The sequence below is a fragment of the Salmo salar genome, chromosome ssa13 (assembly GCF_905237065.1).
Source record: "Salmo salar chromosome ssa13, Ssal_v3.1, whole genome shotgun sequence".
NCBI classification, from domain to species: Eukaryota; Metazoa; Chordata; class Actinopteri; order Salmoniformes; family Salmonidae; genus Salmo; species Salmo salar.
The window spans coordinates 19,447,317-19,470,210 of NC_059454.1; the positions used below are offsets into that span (position 1 = coordinate 19,447,317).

Sequence of the window (22,894 nt, forward strand, 5' to 3'; positions counted from 1 at the left end):
CTTCCTCCATCCCCCCCAAGCTGTGCCTTAGGGCTTTAGAGTGGGTATTCCTTTAGAATATGTTTTAATACATTATTTGTAACAAATTCAATAACAGACAAACACCTAGCACACAGATATAGCATATGGTATAACAATTGTTATGGAAAACATTTACAAGATGTAAAGTCCAAACACATGCATGCATATTGTATAATCTATGTAAGTACATACACTGTAATGTGTAAGTGTGTTGTTACTTGTTGTACTTCATCCTGTTTACAGTAGTATGAGTCTTTGACGAGAAACTGATGGCCTGTGAACAAATCCATCCATAGAAACCATCACTTAGCAATCAGGTTCTGGGAAGAGAGTTATTTCCATATCAAAGCTCCGGTAAGAGAAACAGTAAGTGAGTGAGGGAGAGAGAGAGAGAGAGGGGGGAGAGGGGGAGAGAGGGAGAGAGAGAGAGAGAGAGAGGGGGGAGGGGGAGAGAGGGAGAGAGAGAGAGAGAGGGGGGGAGCGAGAGAGAGGGGAGAGAGAGGGGGAGAGAGGGAGAGAGAGAGAGAGAGAGAGAAAAGGAGAGAAAGGGAGCTGGAGAGAGAGAATGAGAGCAAAAGGCAGAGAGAGAGGGAGAGAGAGGGGGGGAGAGCGAGAGAGAGGGGGGGAGAGAGGGGAGAGAGAGAGGGAGAGAAAGGGAGCTGGAGAGAGAGAAAGAGAGCAAAAGGGAGAGAGAGAGGGAGAGAGAGAGGGGGAGAGCGAGAGAGGGGGGAGAGAGAGGGGGAGAGAGGGAGAGAAAGGGAGCTGGAGAGAGAGAAAGAGAGCAAAAGGGAGAGAGAGGGGGGGAGAGCGAGAGAGAGGGGGGAGACAGAGGGGGAGAGAGTGAGAGAGAAGGAGAGAAAGGGAGAGAAAGGGAGTTGAAGAGAGAGAATGAGAGCAAAAGGCAGAGAGAGAGGGAGAGAGAGGGAGAGGGAGAGGGAGGGAGGGAGAGCGATAGACACAGAGAGAGGTAGAATGAGACAAACAGAGAGATAAAGAGATAAAGGGAGAGACAACATTGATGAAACACACGTCTACTCTAACTCTGCATTCTGTCAAGGTTTTTTCTACCCGGCATAGTTTAGTCTGTCTGTGTCAGTGCAGTCTGTCTCAATCTAAACTCACCCGTAGAAAAACACACAAAGGGAAGATGGAAAGAGTCTAACATAACGCCTCTCCTCTCTCCTTCAATACCACACAAATTCTTTCCCAACACCTTTTATTCCAACCACATTGTATTTCACTAAAGAAGAAAATACAGACAGAATTCTCCTTCTAATACAGCACAGGCCTACGCTCTGCTTCTCTATCAAAGACCTTGAGGAATCCCATTCTGACTGAAACCTTGTTGTATGCAGCTGGAACTTCTAGCAGAAAACAGTAAGACGACCCATTAAATCTTTATTGATAATTTTCGTCCACCTCCTGTGCCACATTCTTTAATTCTTCTCCCTTTATCGTAAAAAATCCATGTCAAAATCGTACTTTTCTGTATCTCCTAAACTTCTTTCGATTCTCTGCACAGTTAGTTGAGTCTCTAACCCCTGACCTTGGCACTGTACTTCATGAAGCTAGCATAGAGCCGCGTGTCATCAGTAATGGACGTAGCTGTCCTCGTGTTATGTTTCTAAAGGTTTGGCATGCTGTCCTGCATTAGGTGACCATGGAGAGGTGTGTTCAGCAGCGCTAGAGTTCAGGAGGAAGTGCTAAAGTGCTGTTAACAAGGCCTGTTTAACATTCTCTACCTGCTGCTCAACATACCATGTTCCACTCAGCACCCATTATCATGTATTGTAGACAGAGACACTTTTCTAATTGGCCTGATTTGAATTAAGCCAGATCAACTTGGATTTGTTCATTAGTAGTGCATTAAAAAGTGCCATCAGGATATGAAATATTCATAGATGGAAAGCTGGATATTGGTATTTGTGGAATGTCAGTTAGATGTATCTATGAAATGTATGCATTCACTACTGTAAGTCGCTCTGGATAAGAGCGTCTGCTAAATGACTAAAATGTAAATGTAAATGTAGATCAGGGATGGGTAACTGGCGGCCATTCAGCCCTGTGGCCCCCGAAGGCCCTCGAATCAATTCCCCCACCCACAAAAAAGTAGGGGTCTCAACTTAACTGTTGCGAGTTAAAATAGTAGACTACACAACGTGCAATTTCAAAATTTGATTGTGAATCAGCCGCTTTTCAGCAGGTTGGCGACAGCACAACTGCGGCCCCTCATGATGAGTTCGTGGCCCCCACCCCCATCAAAGTTGATCTCTGAGTTAGATGTACATCAGTGGGAGGCAGATTGAAACAACATTGGTGTATTAGATGGTTATTTATATTTTGTGTGATTTGTGTTTTCAGTGACAAGCTAAGACTACCCACCCAAACGATCTTTACACCTCTACCTCCTCCTCTCTGCAGCTTCTCCTCTTCCTAATCTTCCTCCTCCTCACTCTCTCTTCCTTTATACCTCCCCCTCTTTTCCTTCTTCACATCCCCTGCAGCTCCACCTCCTCCTCTCTTTCCATCTACTTCTCCTATCCTCCCCAACTCCTCCATCCCTCACCCTATATCTCCTCCTCCACCTCCCCCATTCCTGTGAGTGGGCCAGGTGCCTCCTGTTGCTTCCCCTACTCCCTTTTTCATTTTTACTCTTCCCTCGTTCCCTTTCAAATTTGTACCTTTCCCTTGCTCCCTTTCTCGCAACCATCACCAAGTAACCAAACAGTGGATAGTCATACAACCCTTCTGTCAAACAGCCAAACATTAGTCTTCCACACCTGCCCTGAGACATGACATTTTAGACAAGAAAGAAATACATTTTCATAGCTTTTTAAACATGCCTCATCTACACTATGAGATGTGTACATCTACACGACTCCTCCGATTGTCTCCTAGGGAACAGAACCAGGTGGGGCCCACCTATAACAGAAGTGACTAGTTTCCACATCCTCTTTCTAGTGACCCCTGGGGGTCTACAGAACTCTGCTCAGCGGCACACAGACAGAAGTGTCATTGTTACTGGGGTTTGTTTTGCTGGAGCTGTATGAATGAAGTGTGTGAGTTAGCGATATTCATCCCCACTGAGCACAGACGTCAATTCAACATCTATCCCACGTTGGTTCAACATAGTTTCATTGAAATGGCGTGGAAACAATGTGTATTCAACCAGTGTGTGCCCAGTGGGTCAGTTCTATTATTTTCTATTGATCCTGTTTCTTTCTCTCTTTCTCTCTCTCTCTCTCTCTCTCTCTCTCGTTATCGTTGTGCCTTCCTTTTTTCACTTCTTATCACTGTACCAACAACCTTCATTTCAGACTCCTAATGATCCTTACAGCTCTGAAGACTCTAGCCATGTCCGTGCCATTTCAGACTCCTAATGATCCTTACAGCTCTGAAGACTCTAGCCATGTCCATGCCATTTCAGACTCCTAATGATCCTTACAGCTCTGAAGACTCTAGCCATGTCCATGCCATTTCAGACTCCTAATGATCCTTACAGCTCTGAAGACTCTAGCCACTTCCATGCCATTTCAGACTCCTAATGATCCTTACAGCTCTGAAGACTCTAGCCATGTCCATGCCATTTCAGACTCCTAATGATCCTTACAGCTCTGAAGACTCTAGCCATGTCCATGCCATTTCAGACTCCTAATGATCCTTACAGCTCTGAAGACTCTAGCCAAGTCCGTGCCATTTCAGACTCCTAATGATCCTTACAGCTCTGAAGACTCTAGCCACTTCCATGCCAGTCAACAACACTCGGTGGAGACTAGAGATCCTGACAGATCCTAACAGCCCCCCCTCCCTTTATTCTCCCCCCACACCCTTACACTAATGGGTGCTAATTATGTCACCAAATCAAGCAAAGGCCAAGTGCTTTTATTTGTCAAAAAAAGAAGCACAAGTTTTCAAAAGTCAAATTATAAAATTAAATAAAAGGTAGGTGGCCAATTAAGGTGCCATCAACTTCCTGTGGTGTATAAAGTGCATTCTCCCTACATACTGTACAGTATACCCCCATCACCTAATACAGTCTATTCTCCCTACATACTGTACAATATACCCCATCACCTAATACAGTGCATTCTCCCTACATACTGTACAGTATACCCCATCACCTAATACAGTGTATTCTCCCCACATACTGTACAGTATACCCCATCACCTAATACAGTGTATTCTCCCCACATACTGTACAGTATACCCCATCACCTAATACAGTGCATTCTCCCCACATACTGTACAGTATACCCCATCACCTAATACAGTGCATTCTCCCTACATACTGTACAGTATACCCCCATCACCTAATACAGTGTATTCTCCCTACATACTGTACAGTATACCCTCATCACCTAATACAGTGTATTCTCCCTACATACTGTACAGTATACCCCCATCACCTAATACAGTGCATTCTCCCCACATACTGTACAGTATACCCCCATCACCTAATACAGTGCATTCTCCCCACATACTGTACAGTATACCCCCATCACCTAATACAGTGCATTCTCCCCACATACTGTACAGTATACCCCCATCACCTAATACAGTGCATTCTCCCCACATACTGTACAGTATACCCCCATCACCTAATACAGTGCATTCTCCCCACATACTGTACAGTATACCCCCATCACCTAATACAGTGCATTCTCCCCACATACTGTACAGTATACCCCCATCACCTAATACAGTGCATTCTCCCCACATACTGTACAGTATACCCCCATCACCTAATACAGTGCATTCTCCCCACATACTGTACAGTATACCCCCATCACCTAATACAGTGCATTCTCCCTACATACTGTACAGTATACCCCCATCACCTAATACAGTGCATTCTCCCTACATACTGTACAGTATACCCCATCACCTAATACAGTGCATTCTCCCCACATACTGTACAGTATACCCCATCACCTAATACAGTGCATTCTCCCTACATACTGTACAGTATACCCCATCACCTAATACAGTGCATTCTCCCTACATACTGTACAGTATACCCCCATCACCTAATACAGTGCATTCTCCCCACATACTGTACAGTATACCCCATCACCTAATACAGTGCATTCTCCCCACATACTGTACAGTATACCCCCATCACCTAATACAGTGCATTCTCCCCACATACTGTACAGTATACCCCATCACCTAATACAGTGCATTCTCCCCACATACTGTACAGTATACCCCCATCACCTAATACAGTGCATTCTCCCCACATACTGTACAGTATACCCCCATCACCTAATACAGTGCATTCTCCCTACATACTGTACAGTATACCCCCATCACCAAATACAGTCCATTCTCCCCACATACTGTACATTATATCCCCCATCACCTAATACAGTGCATTCTCCCCACATACTGTACAGTATACCCCCATCACCTAATACAGTGCATTCACCCTACATGCTGTACAGTATACCCTCATCACCTAATACAGTGTATTCTCCCCACATACTGTACAGTATACCCCCATCACCTAATACAGTGCATTCTCCCTACATACTGTACAGTATACCCCCATCACCTAATACAGTGTATTCTCCCCACATACTGTACAGTATACCCCCATCACCTAATACAGTGCATTCTCCCTACATACTGTACAGTATACCCCCATCACCTAATACAGTGCATTCTCCCCACATACTGTACAGTATACCCCCATCACCTAATACAGTGCATTCTCCCTACATACTGTACAGTATACCCCCATCACCTAATACAGTGTATTCTCCCCACATACTGTACAGTATACCCCCATCACCTAATACAGTGCATTCTCCCCACATACTGTACAGTATACCCCCATCACCTAATACAGTGCATTCTCCCCACATACTGTACAGTATACCCCCATCACCTAATACAGTGCATTCTCCCCACATACTGTACAGTATACCCCCATCACCAAATACAGTGCATTCTCCCCACATACTGTACAGTATACCCCCATCACCTAATACAGTGCATTCTCCCCACATACTGTACATTATACCCCCATCACCTAATACAGTGCATTCTCCCCACATACTGTACAGTATGAAGTTGTATAAGTAAACATTGAGTTTGCAGTTAGCTCATTCCGTCTTACTCAACGAACGCCCTGTTCTGGTGCAGATGCTGGAGAAGTACTCTGCTGTAGCTGCTGCTGTTGTTATTGAAATAGTTGAGCTACTTGAGTCATCAGTCTTTCGTTCATATCAGCCACTGTGTTGTAGTCCGGCATCTGATTCAGCCTGGGCATGATATGAGTTGTTGGAAATCCATGCCCTCGTTTGGTGATGGATTGTTCCCTCGCACGGAGAATCTACTGGCGGGCCCGCGTGTCCCACAAACTAAAAAAATAAACAGTCAATAGCCTCTTGTCTCCTTTGCTGTATTTTACTAGGCTTGGTTAGCTAGCCTCCCTACCAAGCTATCTTGTCTTCCACCACTGCTGGGTAGCTAACGTTAGCCAACTATGCTTTGGTAGCTAGATAACATTAGCTTGTTTTAGTCAAAACAGCAATGTGCAATTTCTTACTCCTACAACTGAAATCCATGTAACATGATTGTTAACCAGTTACGTTACACTGGCTGTAAGTTAGTAATTTAACTTAGCTAGTCGCACTCAGAAGGTTTTGGCAATGTTTTTTTTTACCTTTATTTAAGCAGGCAAGTCAGTTAAGAACAAATTCTTATTTTCAATAACAGCCTAGGAACAGTAGGTTAACTGCCTTGTTCAGGGGCAGAACGACAGCTCAGGTATTCGATCTAGCAACCTTTCAGTTACTGGCCCAACACTCTAACCACTAGGCTACCTGCCACCCCAAGTATTGTGGACTCGGAGTACCGTTATAAATGTTACCCTTAACCATTTTCACTACGTTGTTAGCTACAAGAATATATATTTTAAAATGACCGCCAGTAAAAAAAATACTTAACCATGAATTGTTGTGCATTGCAGTTTTCAAATTGCTTTCATTTGATTAGTCATTTTTAACCGTCACGCCACCACTTCTGGTTTTGAAACTACACTTACTGTACCATCAAAACAAACTCTGTACAAGTGCGGCGCTCCCAATGTCTGTACGTACTGTATATGTTTGCTCCAGCAGAGATGGAAGATGAAGCAAGACAACTCACTGGCTAATTTTTTCTGGTTCATATACAAGTAGGCTGGACGCAGCTGCTATCGCATTGGTGTCTATGTGAGAGACACTCCTTAAGTAGTCATTTTTTCAATGGTAAACTGTCTGAGTAAAACATCTTAATTTATCCACCATCTTTGGCTCTAGGTGCACAGATCCCCAGACTTTGTGTATTGGAAGTTCTATAGAATATCTCTGCTCCACATATTATTTCTTGACGATTAGCTGTCAGAACAGATTTAGTGTCACTATCAAGTCAAAGCGCAAGGCAGATTACTCCATAAAATGCAAGGGAGTATGTGGACACAGGCAAAGAAGACCAAGGCAGAGAGGAGAACAATACTGAAACTGAGGACAGATTCTCTGAGCTATTTAAATAGCCATATTTCATGCCCAAAGACATGGCTGTAGTTTTACTGGGGACAACAAAATACGTTTTTACCGTCTGGGAGAATATTGGTGTGCTGGAATACTAAGAAATATTCAGCTTAAAATTGATGCACTGAAAGCACCTACAGACATAATCTAAGTATTCGTTAAAATCTCATCAGGGTTTTCTAATTTCAATGCACAAGAATTGAAACATTTCACATTTGTTTACTCCTTATTCGCTCTTAAGGCTCTTGTGGAGGATGCCCATTATGATTGCTGGACCCATTTTGTCAAAGCCTGTACCATCTTATGTACAAGATGTATCACAGTGGAGCTCAAGATGTATCACAGGCTCATTGCCACTTGCAACAGTTTTGTGAGACCTTTGCAAGGTTGAAGGGAAAACAGTATTGCACACCAAGTATGCACCTCCATAGCCATTTGAAGAAATGTGTTTTGGACTATGGCCCAGTGTATGGTTTCTGGTGCTTTCCATTTGAGCTAGGTAGCAAATGATTTTGTAGGTAAACAGAAGGCAGCTACTCAGTTCAGTTAATGAGAAAGGTTAACTGCCCAAGCGGTTAAGAGCATGGTCTGGCAAACTGACTTTGATAATATGAGAAATCTGTCAGCAGGCGGTCATGTGAGCTGAGATACATGTAGGCCGGGATGATACCATGTACTTACATGCCATTGATCAAAGTGACAATAAGGATCTGACCAGTGTTGAATGTGCAGTGAGCTCATACATTATATGCCTGCCACCTACCTAAACAGCTCTTTGTCGTAGCCACTGAAAATAGGAATGATCTGTATAGTGTCTTCACATGAATGTATCCAAAGCAGATCTCACCATTGTAAGGCTGACAGAACAACGTGATAAGGTAGACAAGCTAAGAGAGGTTGGAAGCACCGATGAAAGTAAAAGTTTTCACTCATCATGTGTACTTGCAATGTGGTTTTGACAGACAGAACGTTCTACCACGCAGTGTTAACAGATGCAGTGTTAACACCAGGCATAGTAACACAGTTCTCTTGTGATGTGCATGTTGGTCCAGAACATGGAAGCATATACATTTCTTATGTAATAACTCATGTAAATTGTTTCCTGAAATATCCGAATCAATATCATTTCAAGCCTCCTGTTGAGTATTGGGGCAAGGCATTGTAATCTGTATCAGAGGCACAGTTTATTCCAGTTCAGAGAATTACAAAGCACTGTGCATATTGCCGGTATAAAGTGCAGTTTGCCAGGACTACAGAGACAGTAACTGTGGTAGTACCAGATTCAAGCAGGTCTGTTTTTTAGGCATTAGGCTACTTGTAGGCGGAACTATGAGAAATCAAGGGGCCTAGCATTGAGAATTTCAGATCAGATCAGTTTATTTCTAAACGTTTAATGATTTTATCATTGTTTGTGTTTATTTCATAAAGTGTATCATACATTTGACATGTTTTATTCTCCTTTTTTGATATGGAACTTTGCATTCTACTGTGAAACTGTGTGAGGGGTGAAAATCCCATTCGTCAAGCAGACTGCAGCTTGGCCTTTAATCAGTGAGGCCTTTGTGTTTTATGTTCTTTGATAACACTTCATCTCTTTTATTGCCATGCTTGTTTTTTCATTTTATTGTTTCAAGAGTGTTTCTATTTGAAATGCACTTCTAATAAAGTCTAAATTGAAGTTTGATTTGATATCAGACCTTTAATTGGTGATTTTATAGATGGAATAGATGATTGTATAGATGGAATAGATGATTGTATAGATGGAATAGATGATTGTATAGATGGAATAGATGATTGTATAGATGGAATGGAATAGATGATTGTATAGATGGAATAGATGATTGTATAGATGGAATAGATGATTGTATAGATGGAATAGATGATTGTATAGATGGAATAGATGATTGTATAGATGGAATAGATGAATAGATGATTGTATAGATGGAATAGATGATTGCATGATTGTTTATCGTCTATCATTCTTAAGACATTTTTAAAATGTATGAACTAGGTTATACTAATTACATTTTTGGAATAGATTGCCTGCTGAGCTGAACTGGAGCATGATATAAGGACAATAGACAAAGTGTTGGGGACTATTAGCATGTGTAAAGATCCATGACTTTACAGAGCCTACTAATCAAGACTGGCCAAGACTAATCAAGACTGGTCAAGACTAATCAAGACTGGTCAAGACTAATCAAGACTGGCCAAGACTAATCAAGACTGGTCAAGACTAATCAAGACTGGCCAAGACTAATCAAGACTGGTCAAGACTAATCAAGACTGGTCAAGACTAATCAAGACTGGTCAAGACTAATCAAGACTGGCCAAGACTAATCAAGACTGGCCAAGACTAATCAAGACTGGTCAAGACTAATCAAGACTGGCCAAGACTAATCAAGACTGGTCAAGACTAATCAAGACTGGTCAAGACTAATCAAGACTGGCCAAGACTAATCAAGACTGGTCAAGACTAATCAAGACTGGTCAAGACTAATCAAGACTGGTCAAGACTAATCAAGACTGGCCAAGCTCTGTTTTTATTCTGACTTCTCAATACTGAGCTTCTACTTCTATTATCATTAAAGATATTCTGACTTACATGTACACACATTTGGAAACAGGCCATTTTACACATTTTATGTTGCTCTGTTTTTTTATCTCTCTCACCCCTTTTTCGCTTCCTCTCTCTCTCTCTCTCTCCTCTCCTCCTCTGCTGCTGTGCGTGGTGGTGGTGATGGTGGTGTGTCATCGGTGGGGGTGTGGGCTGGCTGGCTGGCTGGCTGGTTGGTTGGTGTGTTGGACAGACACCTGGTCCTGCTGCCACTGCTTCACAATGTGGGAATGTGTGACTTTTTTAAAATTAGGTTTCCGAGGTGGGCGTTGTCCTTAGCGACGGGCAGCGATCGTGATCACAGGAGCTGCACACTAGGCCTTTTGTCTTAGAGAACGGTACTTCAGACACAACTCTTTTGTTTTCTCTCTCTCTTTCTCTCTCTCTCTCTCTCTCTCTCTCTCTCTCTCTCTCTCTCTCTCTCTCACTCTCTCTCGTTCTCTCTCTCTCTCTCTCTCTCTCTCTCGTTCTCTCTCTCTCTCTCTCTCTCCTCGTTCTCTCTCTCGTTCTCTCTCTCGTTCTCTCTCTCTCTCCCTCTCTCATTCTCTCTCGTTCCCTCTCTCTCCCCCTCTCTCTCGTTCTCCCTCTCTGTCCTGAACCTAAGTGTTCTTTCCATCGCTCCGTAGGGAAAGAACAACAACACCAGTTCCAAACGCCGTTAGCCATGGCCCCCGTTCACTTTAGTCAGAGGGTGACAATCAGACGTCAAACCGCGTTCAGTAAACACACATTGAGAGGAAAGACAGACAGATAGAGAGAGGAGAGGAAAAGGAGGGATGACAGGAGAGGAGAGTAGAGACAGGTGAGGCAGTTGTCTGGTAGACACTCTAAGTTCATCAATCATGTTTGAGATGCTGGCGCAAGGCCACGCTACCCTCTGTGCCCTCTGAAACAAAACCACAAATATATTCTAATATTATTCAACTTAAAAATGTATTCAGAAAAGAGCTAAACTTTCTAAGTGAGAGGCCTGTATGACTTTATTGCACGATTCTCTTTTTTAGGTTACAATAACAAACAGTGAAGATATAAACTTAGTGTTTAGTTGAATAGATTTGGATTCATTTGATTGATGAAATTATTTTAATAGTATTAGGACACATTTACCATTGTGCATTGTGTTAATTGTTGTAATGTAAAACATGATACACCATCATTAAATGCCTGAATTTTAGTGTGTATTCTATTCTCCAAGCCATAGAGTTCCATAGAGAAACTTGTCTGGAGTGGAGCAGTCAACTCATGAGAGCCTTCAGAAGCAGAAACCAACTGAAGCTGCCAATCAGTCACTGTGGGAACACTGGTGTAAAGTCTCTCAGAGCAACTAACCTCTCGCTCTTTCACTCTCTCTTTCGCTCTTGCTCTGTCTTTCACATATACTCTCCTCTTCTCGCTCCTTCTTTCCATCTCTCTTGTTGTCATTCTCTCTCCCCCTCTTTCTCTCTCTTTCTCCCTCTTTCTGTCTCTCTGTTGACTCCAGAGTGTGTGAGACTATATTTAGCTTCTCCTCTCTTCTGGATCATTCTCCCTTTCTCTTTTTTCTACTAAAAGGAAGGACAGAGGTGCAGAAACTCTTGGCAACTCAGATCAGTGTTGTGTCTACTGTTTGATATGGTTAATGAACCAGGACTCTGTCACAACCAGTGATCTTCATTATACACTATCTTTGGACTCTGTCACAACCAGTGATCTTCATTATACACTATCTTTGGACTCTGTCACAACCAATGATCTTCATTATACACTATCTTTGTACTCTGTCACAACCAGTGATCTTCATTATACACTATCTTTGGACTCTGTCACAACCAGTGATCTTCATTATACACTATCTTTGTACTCTGTCACAACCAGTGATCTTCATTATACACTATCTTTGTACTCTGTCACAACCAGTGATCTTCATTATACACTATCTTTGGACTCTGTCACAACCAGTGATCTTCATTATACACTATCTTTGGACTCTGTCACAACCAGTGATCTTCATTATACACTATCTTTGGACTCTGTCACAACCAGTGATCTTCATTATACACTATCTTTGGACTCTGTCACAACCAGTGATCTTCATTATACACTATCTTTGGACTCTGTCACAACCAGTGATCTTCATTATACACTATCTTTGGACTCTGTCTCAGACACTTAAAAGATCTTAATAAACAATATCTTTGTTTCTTTAATGATTTAACTCTCATTTATCTGAAATAGACAACAGTCATCTGCTGTTATTTTTGGCCGTTTGTGAAATTTTGTATCAAGTTGTTGTTTTATATAAGATTCTTTATAAGTAAGCTTTCTTTGTACGTTTGTCAGTTGTGCGGTAAAAATATGCTTTTTTGCTTGTGTGTGTGTGTGTGTGTGTGTGTGTGTGTGTGTGTGTGTGTGTGTGTGTGTGTGTGTGTGTGTGTGTGTGTGTCGCGGATTAGTTGGGAGGGCAGAGTGGGAGGGTAGTCAGTATTCGTATTTGCGGAGGGGGAAGGAGGGTGTGTCTGTTGAACTCGTGAGTACACATATAGTCCTAGGTTTTCCCTCCCTCTCGTTGCGTGAGCTTATTGTAAGCCCCAGCCTAGTGTGGATTTGAAAAAGATGCCTCTGTTTGCTGTGGGACCGAGCGACAGTCACGCCAACCAACCTCCCACACACAAACTGATTTAAGTTTCCCTGCATAGAAGTCTCCGGCCACTAGGAGCGTCACCTCTGGATGAGCGTTTTCCTGTTTGCTTATAGGCGGAATACAGCTCATTGAGTGCGGTCTTAGTGCCAGCCTTGGTCTGTGGTGGTATGTAAACAGCTACGAAAAATTCAGATGAAAACTTTCTAGGTAGGTAGTGTGGTCTGCAGCTTATCATGAGACTTCCTTAGATATCGTGCACCAGCCATTTACAATATGCATAGGCCCCGGCCACGTGTCTTACCAGAGGCTGCTGTTCTGTCCTGCCGATAGAGTGTATAACCCACCAGCTGTATGTTCTTAATGTCGTCGTTCAGCCACGACTCGGTGAAACATAAGATAAATCCGTTTTTAATGTCCCATTGGTAGGATACACGTGCTTTCAGTTCGTCCCATTTATTTTCCAGCGATTGAACGTTAGCTAGCAGAATGGAAGGCAAGGGCAGATTAGCCACTCATCTCCTGATCCTCACAAGGTATCCTGATCTCTTTCCGCGAAACCTACGTTTCCTTTCCCAGCAAATCACGGGGATCTGGGCCTGGTCGGGTGTCCATAGTATATCCCTCGTGTCCGACTCATTGAAGAAGAACTCCTCGTCCAATTTGAGGTGAGTAATCCCTGTTCTGATGTCGAGAAGCTCTTTTTCGGTCATAAGAGATGGTAGGAGCAACATTATGTACAAAACAAGTTACGAACAACGCGAAAAAACTATCAAAATAGCTTGGTTGGTTAAGAGCCAATAAGACGGTAGCCCTCCTCTCTGGTGCCATCTTTACTTTAATAATAAACATGTTTGTATAGTTTATTTATTGACATTTTCTGGTCCTTGTCAATTACAAGCCGAGCTGCTGCATTTTGAACTAACAGTAGACGATGGAGGGAGTTCTGACTGAGATAGGTATACAAAGAGTTCAGTAATCTAGGCAAGAGGAAATAAAATCATGTACAACTTTAACCAGATCAGTGACTGAAATAAAATTCTAGACTTGAGCTATATTTGTTAACTGATAAAAGCAGGACATGGTTCTCTACACACAGCTGTAAGTGTTGTGTGTCTATGACTCCTATGATAAGATGTATTTGTGATTACTATGCACTGGTGTAGTCATTCCAGTGTTATGGTGGGATGCACTGGCGTAGTCATTCCAGTTCTATGGTGGGATGCACTGGTGTAGTCATTCCAGTTGTTTGGTGGGATGCACTGGCGTAGTCATTCCAGTGTTATGGTGGGATGCACTGGTGTAGTCATTCCAGTTGTATGGTGGGATGCACTGGCGTAGTCATTCCAGTTGTATGGTGGGATGCACTGGCGTAGTCATTCCAGTTGTATGGTGGGATGCACTGGCGTAGTCATTCCAGTTGTATGGTGGGATGCACTGGCGTAGTCATTCCAGTTGTATGGTGGGATGCACTGGCGTAGTCATTCCAGTTGTATGGTGGGATGCACTGGCGTAGTCATTCCAGTTGTATGGTAGGATGCACTGGCGTAGTCATTCCAGTTGTATGGTGGGATGCACTGGCGTAGTCATTCCAGTTTTATGGTGGGATGCACTGGCGTAGTCATTCCAGTTGTAATGCCACTGCACTGTATGGTGGGATGGTGCTTGTTTTCACAGCTAGGGAATGGGCTGACTCTGATCTGTGTACGGTGGTGTAGTGTACTGTGGTGTACTGTACTGTGGTGTACTGTACGGTGGTGTACTGTATGGTGGTGTACTGTACGGTGGTGTACTGTATGGTAGTGTACTGTGGTGTACCGTATGGTGGTGTACTGTACGGTGGTGTACTGTATGGTAGTGTACTGTGGTGTACTGTGGTGTACTGTATGGTAGTGTACTGTGGTGTACTGTATGGTGGTGTACTGTATGGTAGTGTACTGTGGTGTACTGTATGGTAGTGTACTGTGGTGTACTGTATGGTGGTGTACTGGGGTGTACTGTATGGTAGTGTACTGTGGTGTACTGTATGGTGGTGTACTGTATGGTAGTGTACTGTGGTGTACTGTATGGTAGTGTACTGTGGTGTACTGTATGGTGGTGTACTGTATGGTAGTGTACTGTGGTGTACTGTATGGTGGGATGGTGCTTGTTTTCACAGCTAGGGAATGGGCTGACTCTGATCTGTGTACGGTGGTGTAGTGTACTGTGGTGTACTGTACGGTGGTGTACTGTATGGTGGTGTACTGTATGCTGGTGTAGTGTACTGTATGGTGGTGTAGTGTACAGTGGTGTAGTGTACTGTGGTGTAGTGTATGATGGTTTACTGTATGGTGGTGTACTGTACAGGGGTGTAGGTTACGGTGGTGTAATGTACGGTGGTGTAGGTTACGGTGGTGTACTGTACGGTGGTGTACTGTACGGTGGTGTAGGTTACGGTGGTGTACTGTACGGTGGTGTAGGTTACGGTGGTGTACTGTATGGTGGTGTAGGTTACGGTGGTGTACTGTACGGTGGTGTACTGTATGGTGGTGTACTGTACGGTGGTGTAGGTTACGGTGGTGTAGGTTACGGTGGTGTACTGTATGGTGGTGTACTGTATGGTGGTGTAGGTTACGGTGGTGTACTGTATGGTGGTGTAGGTTACGGTGGTGTACTGTATGGTGGTGTACTGTATGGTGGTGTACTGTATGGTGGTGTACTGTACGGTGGTGTAGGTTACGGTGGTGTACTGTATGGTGGTGTAGGTTACGGTGGTGTACTGTATGGTGGTGTAGGTTACGGTGGTATACTGTATGGTGGTGTAGGTTACGGTGGTGTAGGTTACGGTGGTGTACTGTATGGTGGTGTACTGTATGGTGGTGTAGGTTACGGTGGTGTACTGTATGGTGGTGTACTGTATGGTGGTGTAGGTTACTGGTGGTGTACTGTACGGTGGTGTAGGTTACGGTGGTGTACTGTACGGTGGTGTACTGTACGGTGGTGTACTGTACGGTGGTGTAGGTTACGGTGGTGTAGGTTACGGTGGTGTACTGTACGGTGGTGTACTGTACGGTGGTGTACTGTATGGTGGTGTACTGTACGGTGGTGTAGGTTACGGTGGTGTACTGTATGGTGTTGTAGGTTACGGTGGTGTAGGTTACGGTGGTGTACTGTATGGTGGTGTACTGTATGGTGGTGTACTGTATGGTGGTGTAGGTTACGGTGGTGTACTGTATGGTGGTGTACTGTATGGTGGTGTAGGTTATGGTGGTGTACTGTATGGTGGTGTACTGTATGGTGGTGTACTGTACGGTGGTGTAGGTTACGGTGGTGTAGGTTACGGTGGTGTACTGTACGGTGGTGTACTGTACGGTGGTGTACTGTATGGTGGTGTACTGTACGGTGGTGTAGGTTACGGTGGTGTACTGTATGGTGTTGTAGGTTACGGTGGTGTAGGTTACGGTGGTGTAGGTTACGGTGGTGTACTGTACGGTGGTGTAGGTTACGGTGGTGTACTGTATGGTGGTGTACTGTACGGTGGTGTACTGTATGGTGGTGTACTGTACGGTGGTGTAGGTTATGGTGGTGTAGGTTACGGTGGTGTAGGTTACGGTGGTGTAGGTTACGGTGGTGTACTGTACGGTGGTGTAGGTTACGGTGGTGTACTGTACGGTGGTGTACTGTACGGTGGTGTACTGTACGGTGGTGTAGGTTACGGTGGTGTAGGTTACAGTGGTGTAGGTTACGGTGGTGTACTGTACGGTGGTGTACTGTACGGTGGTGTACTGTACGGTGGTGTAGGTTACGGTGGTGTACTGTACGGTGGTGTACTGTACGGTGGTGTAGGTTATGGTGGTGTACTGTATGGTGGTGTACTGTACGGTGGTGTATTGTATGGTGGTGTACTGTACGGTGGTGTAGGTTACGGTGGTGTACTGTATGGTGGTGTACTGTATGGTGGTGTAGGTTATGGTGGTGTAGGTTACGGTGGTGTACTGTACGGTGGTGTAGGTTACGGTGGTGTAGGTTACAGTGGTGTAGGTTACGGTGGTGTACTGTACGGTGGTGTACTGTACGGTGGTGTACTGTACGGTGGTGTAGGTTACGGTGGTGTACTGTACGGTGGTGTACTGTACGGTGGTGTACTGTACGGTGGTGTAGGTTACGGTGGTGTAGGTTACGGTGGTGTACTGTACGGTGGTGTAGGGTATGGTGGTGTAGGTTACGGTGGTGTACTGTACGGTGGTGTAGGTTACGGTGGTGTAGGTTACGGTGGTGTAGGTTACGGTGGTGTACTGTATGGTGGTGTACTGTATGGTGGTGTACTGTACGGTGGTGTAGGTTACGGTGGTGTAGGTTACGGTGGTGTACTGTACGGTGGTGTAGGTTATGGTGGTGTACTGTATGGTGGTGTACTGTACGGTGGTGTACTGTTACGGTGGTGTACTGTACGGTGGTGTACTGTACGGTGGTGTAGGTTATGGTGGTGTACTGTATGGTGGTGTACTGTACGGTGGTGTAGGTTATGGTGGTGTAGGTTACGGTGGTGTAGGTTACGGTGGTGTACTGTACGGTGGTGTACTGTACGGTGGTGTAGGTTATGGTGGTGTACTGTATGGTGGTGTAGGTTATGGTGGTGTACTGTATGGTGGTGTACTGTATGGTGGTGTAGGTTATGGTGGTGTAGGTTACAGTGGTGTAGGTTACGGTGGTGTACTGTACGGTGGTGTACTGTACTGCCATTTAGCGTCTCGTTCCCCAGTGTGTTGAGCAGTTAGCTGTTTTGTTGTGACACCTCTCACGGTGAGAGTTACAGGAAGGTGTTAAACCTCTATCACAAACACATACTCGGAGATACGGACAGACATACACACAAAAACACACACGGCGAGAGCTCAAGGAAGGTGTTACATTTTAGTGGTGGTCGTTCCTTAGTCCCCAGGTAGTCATCAGTATCACCACGGTGCCATTTGATGCTGTTCAAACTGTGACTGGCTCTTCTCTGTTCTGAGAAACACAGGAGGACGATGAGGAAAGGGGAAGGAGAGGTAGAGGAGGAGACGTAGGAGGGGAGATGGAGAAGGAGGATGACTAGATATCATGACGAGAACAGGGAGGGATGGGAGTTTCCTTCATGGTTTAAACCAAGGCCCGTTGCTTCATTTCCTGTCAGCCAATGGGTCACCATAGTGTGGAACCAGTGAAATAAATGCTATATGTGGTGAATTTCAGTTCCTTACAGTTGGCTAGACTTATTTTTTTACCAGAAAGGAGAATCAGGTTCAGACAGGATTTGAAATGGGAGATTTTAAGGATCGGCCGCTTTTTTTCAATTTTCACCTAAAATGACATGCCCAAATCTAACTGCCTGTAGCTCAGGCCCTGAAGCAAGGATATGCATATTCTTGGTACCATTTGAAAGAAAACACTATGAAGTTTGTGGAAATGTGAAAGGAATGTAGGAGAATATAAGACAATAGATCTGGTAAAAGATAATACCATTTTTACATGACCATAGCACTCTAAACCCACATCGAATTGATGAGGTAATTCCTGAGACAAACCTTTTGACATCTGAGTGACAAGTCATCACACCGAGCTCCTCAGGGCCCCTGTTTGTTCAAGCGGCCAATCCAGGCTTTATTCTACTTAATGCCAACTCTTCTCAAACAATAGACTCCCTGTTTAGTTATCTATTCCCTGGCACTCACCTCCTCACCCATCACTCCCCTGTCTGCCTCTTTGCCTTCCTCTGTCCATCCCTCCTTCCCTGTTCTTATATCTCACTCACTCCCTCCATCCCTTGATCCATTCTCCTTCCCCTCCCTCCTCTCCCTCACCTCATTCCTCCATCTGATTCTCCGACTGAGGTAATGAGATGTTTCATTATTTGCATTTCACAGCTTTAAATAGTCTGAGAATTTAGGCTAAGCCCCGGGTCATCAGTGAGGGAGATACCAGGGGAACCAAGCCTGGCTGAGGGGCCTGGGAGAGGCTAAATAGACCAGAAACACTGCAGAGAGAGGGAGAATGAGAGAGGGATGGAGAGAAAGAGAGGAAGGTAGAGGGAGAGAGACCCTTATTGAATAAAGGGCACTGACACAAATTTGACATTCACGTCATTTAGCAGACACTCGTATCCAAAGTGACATACAGGAGCAGTTAGGGTTAAGTACATTGCTTAAGGACACATCAACAGATTTTTCTCCTAGTCAGCTCAAGGATTCAAACCAGCAACCTTTCAGTTACTGGCCCAACGCTTATAACCTCTAGGCTAACTGCCACCCCCACAGAGAATTTATAGGGGGTTAGATTCATAGAGATATCCAGGAGGAATATATCCAGGAGGAACCATATTATATACCAGAGAGTCATACACTGTGATCAAACAAACCATGCAGTCATTAACAGGAGGGAATATTTCATTCACAGGTTTCAAGTTTCAAGTTTTAATGTCTCATGTACAAGTACAGTGAAATTCCTGTCTTGCAAACTCAAATTCATATTCCAGTACAGATATATATGTAGTATTAACACCATAGCAGTTTCAGCCTTGGTGAACTCTGACAGACAAAATATGGTTCTGAAAGAGGTTTTGTCCCCTGGACATTGGTAAGACAGAAGCTGAGTCTGTATTGGTACATTATTCATTATGTCTGTAAACATACAGTAGTTTTATCCATCAGCTATGACTAAGCTAACATTAGCCTTTAGCTAACAACGTACGGACGCTATTAACGAAACAAGGTTGGTACTGTAGCACCCTGAGCCAGCGTCTGCCCCTGAGCATGTCTGGTCAGATCATAGAGCTTAGCTACTACCAAAGTGAGTTCACCCTGGGTATTTTGGCTAGCTGTCACCCTGGGTATTTTGGCTAGCTGTCACCCTGGGTATTTTGGCTAGCTGTCACCCTGGGTATTTTGGCTAGCTGTCACACTGAGTATTTTGACTAGCTATAATGATATCCCTGTGGTGTCCAGGATGCAGGCATGGTACTGTGCAAGGTAAGTAGTTGAGGTGAGGTAAGCTCTACCTGGCACACATCCGTCGCCTAGTGATACAATGTTCACATGCAGTACACACTATGTTCTCTATAGCAGTGTTTCCCAACTCCAGTCCTCCAGTATCTCCAACAGCACACATTGTTATTGTAGCCCCGGGCAAGCACACCTGATTCAACTTGTCAACTAATCATAAAGCTCTCAATGACTCTCTGTGGTCACAAGATCCCATGTCACTTATGGTAAGAGTAGGGGTGTTAACCCCGGTGTCCTGGCTACATTCCTAATCTGACCCTCATACTGTACCATAATGCCTCTATACCTCAACAACTACACATACAGGTACATATGATGTATGTCGTACGTGCACACTCTTGCACAGACAAATGCACACGGACAGGCACAGACACACAGACACACATGGACGCCTCTACACAAACACACACGCCTTCACCTATCCTCCTCACACCTTTCTTCCCTCTCCTTCGGCTTATCCCAGCTGATCCAAGTGGTGAACACTTTCACCTTGGAGTTGGGGAGTGGCCCTGGCTTTAGAAGAGAGATGGAGAGGGATTGGAGGAGAGGTGGAGAGGAGACTTTAAGACGCCTTGGATAAGCCTGCTGGATCCGCTTTCCTCCACTTTCGTCACTCCATGGTAAGACTGTAGCCCAGGACCAGAGCCAGAACTTTGGATCAAACATATGGACGGGGACGGGGACAGGGGACAGGGACAGACAGACAAAGGGACAGACATAGAGTGGGAGTGAGTACATACAGCCATGTACAAGTTGCCTGATGGACAGTCCTGATGGACAACACAACAGATAACACTGCATCTATTCATTGTTTATGGTTTATTTTGTTGTTTCTGTCGCCAAACCTTCTCTGCCTCTCTTCCCGTGTGTGTGCATGTGTTTATGTTTCTACTGTGTGTGTGTGTGTGTGTGTGTGTGCATTATTTTAGCCTGTGCCTGTTTAGTTGATGGGCTGCCACCCCATCGCGGAGCCAGAGCAGCTCTGTAGGATTGGGGATTAACTCCAGGATAATGGCCTTTCTGTAGGATTGGGGATTAACCCCAGGATAATGGTCTTGATGCCCAGTTGACTGGAAGGAAAGCTGTTTAAAAAATATTGTCTGCCTCTGAGTCAAACTGACAGAGGCACGTCTTAGAGGCTCTCTCTGTTTCCCTCCCTCGCTCTCTTTTCCCTCTCTCTCTTTCTACCTCTCTCTCTGCCTCCCTCTTTCTCTGTCTCCCTCTCTCTCTTTCTACCTCTTTGACTCCCTCTCTCTCTTTCTACCTCTCTCTGCCTCCCTCTTTCTCTGTCTCCCTCTCTCTCTTTCTACCTCTTTGACTCCCTCTCTCTCTTTCTACCTCTCTCTGTCTCCCTCTTTCTCTGTCTCCCTCTCTCTCTTTCTACCTCTTTGACTCCCTCTCTCTCTTTCTACCTCTCTCTGTCTCCCTCTTTCTCTGTCTCCCTCTCTCTCTTTCTACCTCTTTGACTCCCTCTCTCTCTTTCTACCTCTCTCTGTCTCCCTCTTTCTCTGTCTCCCTCTCTCTCTTTCTACCTCTCTCTGTCTCCCTCTTTCTCTGTCTCCCTCTCTCTCTTTCTACCTCTCTCTGTCTCCCTCTTTCTCTGTCTCCCTCTCTCTCTTTCTACCTCTCTCTGTCTCCCTCTTTCTCTGTCTCCCTCTCTCTCTTTCTACCTCTCTCTGTCTCCCTCTCTCTCTTTCTACCTCTCTCTGTCTCCCTCTTTCTCTGTCTCCCTCTCTCTCTTTCTACCTCTTTGACTCCCTCTCTCTCTTTCTACCTCTCTCTGTCTCCCTCTTTCTCTGTCTCCCTCTCTCTCTTTCTACCTCTTTGACTCCCTCTCTCTCTTTCTACCTCTCTCTGTCTCCCTCTTTCTCTGTCTCCCTCTCTCTCTTTCTACCTCTCTCTGTCTCCCTCTTTCTCTGTCTCCCTCTCTCTCTTTCTACCTCTTTGACTCCCTCTCTCTCTTTCTACCTCTCTCTGTCTCCCTCTTTCTCTGTCTCCCTCTCTCTCTTTCTACCTCTCTCTGTCTCCCTCTTTCTCTGTCTCCCTCTCTCTCTTTCTACCTCTCTCTGTCTCCCTCTTTCTCTGTCTCCCTCTCTCTCTTTCTACCTCTCTCTGTCTCCCTCTTTCTCTGTCTCCCTCTCTCTCTTTCTACCTCTCTCTGTCTCCCTCTTTCTCTGTCTCCCTCTCTCTCTTTCTACCTCTTTGACTCCCTCTCTCTCTTTCTACCTCTCTCTGTCTCCCTCTTTCTCTGTCTCCCTCTCTCTCTTTCTACCTCTTTCTCGCTCTGTCCCTTCATGTCTCTTCATTTCTCTTTCTCTACGTCTCTCGCTGTCTCTATCTCTAACTCCTCCCTCTCTCTCTCGCCTTCTTTCTTTCTCTCCATCTCTCTGCCTTTCCTCTCCCCTCATATCTACTTCCTCTCAGGTCAAGTTGTTGTCCTTGCTTAGAGCGACAACAAAAAAAAAAGAGAAGAGAAAGGGAGTGAAAGGAAGGAGCCCCATTCCCTCTCTCCATCACCCGTCTCTCTGTCTCTTCTCCTTAGTTGTCAGGTTTGGACCTAAAGTACCTGGGTTGTGACGGGATCAGGGTAGTTGGGATGTGTGTACAGTAATGTATGTGTGTGTTGTGATTGGTAGTTGGTGTGGGGGTGTGTCTGTGTGCTGTGTGTGTGTGTGCAGGGAAGCTGTAATGTGTGTGTGGCTTGAGGATGGTAGTCACTTCTGATTTGGGCTCTGTAAGGGTGACAGAGACTTAAAGCTCTGGTGGTATGCTTTACTGAGAGCCCCTGAGTGCTTTGTCTCTCTCTCTCTCTCTCTCTCTCTCTCTGTTTAACTCTCTTTCTCTCCCTCTCTTTTACACATGCACATACACACACACACACACAAAAACACACACACTGTCACTACATGGTGTAGGGGACACAAAATGATTAAAAGACCCCCGTCACACATACACAACCCATTAGTCTGTCTCCTGAACATTTCTCTCTTTTGTCTCTGAAGAAAAGGAGTTCACTTTAGTTTGCTATTCGATGTCCCTGTGAAAGAAAGCAGTCAGGCTCTTTAGTGTTGAAGAATGCCAGGTT

At 44.7% G+C, this 22,894-nt stretch overlaps 1 protein-coding gene across 4 annotated transcripts in view; it reads left to right on the plus strand.

The window, feature by feature from the left end:
• Positions 1–22,894, plus strand: part of LOC106566585 (zinc finger and BTB domain-containing protein 46) — a 120,621-nt gene that overhangs the window by 10,013 nt on the left and 87,714 nt on the right. The window contains exon 1 of one of the 4 annotated variants that reach the window (XM_045693022.1): positions 18,200–20,429. The exons of the other annotated variants lie outside the window; for them this stretch is intronic. The gene's annotated coding sequence lies outside the window, so the exon portion shown is untranslated. Of the gene's footprint in view, positions 1–18,199; positions 20,430–22,894 lie in introns of those variants that run through there. 4 annotated transcript variants of the gene reach the window in all.